This window comes from Octopus bimaculoides, chromosome 17 (assembly GCF_001194135.2).
Source record: "Octopus bimaculoides isolate UCB-OBI-ISO-001 chromosome 17, ASM119413v2, whole genome shotgun sequence".
Classification (NCBI taxonomy): Eukaryota; Metazoa; Mollusca; class Cephalopoda; order Octopoda; family Octopodidae; genus Octopus; species Octopus bimaculoides.
In genome coordinates this window covers 10,148,802-10,152,261 of record NC_068997.1, presented here as the reverse complement: position 1 = coordinate 10,152,261, position 3,460 = coordinate 10,148,802, and positions in this window count along the sequence as shown.

The following is a 3,460-nucleotide window of genomic DNA, read 5'->3' as shown; positions in this document are numbered from 1 at the left end:
TTTTCATAAGTTTTGAATTAAAATCTTCCACCAAAATCTTTGTCACAATTTATGTTCCTAACACTAGCTTAATGATAACGAAGTTATTTTACTAAATTCTTTGTTATATTTAAGATTGATTGAAAGAAACAGAGAGAATCTCAACAGAAATATAGTAACAAAAGGGTTAAAATATATAATAGAGAAACAATTCTTAACCCTTTCGATACCCACCTGGCTGAAACCACTTCTGGCTCTGTAGTACAAATGTCTTGTTTTCATAAGTTTTGAATTAAAATCTTCCACCAAACCTTAGTCACAATTTATGTTCTTAACACTAGCTTAATGATAACCAAGTTATTTTACTAAATTCTTTGTTATATTTAAGATTGATTGAAAGAAACAGAGAGAATCTCAAAATAAATACAGTAACAAAAGGGTTAAATGTTAAGGTGTTAAGTGTTCACAGTATGGATAAATGATTGCAATTGGATTTGCAAGTTTATCGAAGAAAGAAAGAAAAAAAAAATGTATAAGAACGGTGTGGGTGAGACTGGGGAGGAGGAATATTGCTAAGAAGCATGATTATTGAAAAACTGGCCAAGTTAGGCAGGACAACTAAGTAACGACACGATGAAGCTCTAAAGTGGAAGCATGGTTGGGGAAGAAATACCGTTGCCTAGAAACATCATATGTCTCGGAGCTTGAAATTGGTTATTAAGCTAATGAGGTGATTTTTTTTTATGGTACTTCTCTCCAAAATCTCTAATTAATGTTAGAAGTGTTTCAGATGAACAAAGGAAATAGGATTAAACAAGGGGCTTGTTAGAAAGCTGACCATTTTGTTTATACTGGTTCAGTTTCAAGAACAAAGTCTTAAAGAATTTGTTTTTATTTGTTTATTTTTGCCAATTATATTTGGTTTTAGGGAACAGTTGTGAAAGAAATTGACTGTGCCAAAAGATATTTCTTTGGATAAATGCCATTAAATTAGACTGAGAAAATTTTTGCTGTGTTAAGACGAAATTTTCTGTTTTCGTCCTTGTTTTCCTTTAGCATTTAAGGAAGAAGATTGTTAATATATCAATTTTGGTGTGGAACAAAGTGACGAAATTGTTAAAGGACTTTACTGCTACTTATTATTATTATTATTATTGTTGTTGTTAAGGTGGTGAGCTGGCAGAATCAATAGCATTCTGCATGAAATGTTTAGTGGCGTTTTGTCCATCCTTACGTTCTGAGTTCAATTCTGTCAAGGTTGACTTTGCCTTTCATCCTTTTGGGATCAATAAATTAAGTACCAGTGAAACACTGGGGTCAAAGAATCTGGATTATTTTTCCAATTTTTTTTTTTACTTAATTTTTGAGAGCAGTTGGGTTCATTTTTATTATTCTTGTTTGTGAGAGCAGTCGAGTTTATTTCAGATACTCTCATTTTAAAAATCATCTCTGGGCTAATCATTGAAAGGACATTGGTGTTGCCTTGGCAGAGGTTTGCTCTGAGTGATCTCATCATCATCATCATCATCATTATTATTATTATTATTATTATTATTATTATTATAGTGGTGAGCTAGCAGAATGCTTAGGGGCATTTCTTCTTGTCAACTTTACCTTTGAGGGGTTGATAAAATAAAGTACCAGTAAAGTACTAGGGGTTGATGTAATTGACTTAAGGCGGCAAGTTGGCAGTCTTTAGTATGCTGGGCATCCTTTCGGGGTCGATAAATTAAGTACCAGTTACGCACTGGGGTCGATATAATTGACTTAATCCCTTTGTCTGTCCTTGTTTGTCCCCTCTATGTTCAACCCCTTGTGGGCAATAAAGAAATAAGTAATTCACTTGTCTCCTCCCTTCAAAATTCCTGACCTACAGCTGGCAGAATTATTAGTGCATCGGAAAAATTGCTTAGCAGCGTCTCTTCTGTCTTTTTGTTCTGAGTTCAAATTCCACTGAGATTGACCTTGTCTTTCATTCTTATTGGAGTTGATGAAATAAGTACCAGTTGACATTTAGGGGTCAATGTAATTGACTGTACCATTCCCTCAAAATTCCAGGCCTTTTTACCTTTAGAAAAAAGGGTTATTACTGTTATTATTATTTATTGATCTTTGATTTTTCATTGTTGGAGTTTTCATAAGTAAATGAGAAATTTAGGAACACGAACCACAAAAGCCAAAAAATATTTCAACTCAGAGCAGCTGTTGGTACTTTAACAAAATCCGAACATCTGAATGAAGAATGTCTTAAGTAGAGGTGAAATAGCTGAGTGATATTCAAGCCCATTGGTTTTGAATTAAAATACACTGAAATTGTTTTGTAGTGTATGTTTGTTCAACGTTTAATTATATATACTTCAGCTCAGTTAGCTGTTAGAAGTTGAAACTGGAGTCACTGGGAATGTTATACCTGCTAAATTGGTGTATTATTTTAGTGAGAATTGGAGCTAGGCCTTCGTTCTGGTTTCTAGAACTGTTTCCACTTTTATAAGCTCTCTCATCTGCAGTCCAGCATCACTGTTGGGTCTCGAGTAACTTAGACTGCATTCAATAGAAAGCCATCTGTGTGATTTCATCATTTTCATCATCATCATTGTTTTAATGTCCACTATTCCATGATTGCATGAATCAGAGGGAATTTACTGAAGCAGATTTTCTACAGGCTGGAAGCTCTTCTTGTCACCAACCTTCATCTATATCCAAGTAAAGTAATATTTCTCGTGACCCGACTTGTTTTTGCAGAATATTGAAATTGAATGACACTGCTAGTATGACAGTGATACTCATTTACAGCAATCATGTGATGTCGAGACAAAGAGAGAGACACATACACATACATGCATAAACACACACACACACACATGCATAAACACACACACACACACGCGCACGCACACAATGTGTTTCTTTCTGTTTCTGTCTACCAAATTCACTCACAAGGCTTTGATCAGCCCTGGGCTATAGGAAAAGTCACTCATGCAAAATGCTGCCCAATGGAACTGAACTTGAGAACGTGTGGTTAGGAAGCAAATTTCTTAACCACGCAGTCTGCCCAATTCAGAAAATGCTGGTCTGTTGCATGTAACTCTTCTCCAGGAATGAGTTGAATTCAGTGCTTTTAAATTCCAAAGTGCTACTCCTGCTTATAATAGTGACGTATATGCAATTTTTACTTTGAGGTTGGTGCAGTCACCCGTAAAAAGTATTTTGGTAATGGAACACAATGAGACACTAGTGACAGAATATGACCTGTCAATGACCTCTTTAGCTTTTGTTTGGTGCCTTGTTGAATCAACCTTTTATATTGTCATTCAAGAACGTTGTTAACACTTCATGTGACACAAGACTTAAGCTGTTTTTATAACTGAACATATAACCCTAAGATAGATGATGAAATCACGGCTACTGCTGAAGTAGCTGCATTATGGCTAACGAACCTGTCTTTTCTAATTGCTTTCCATTTATTAGCTGAGGCTGCACC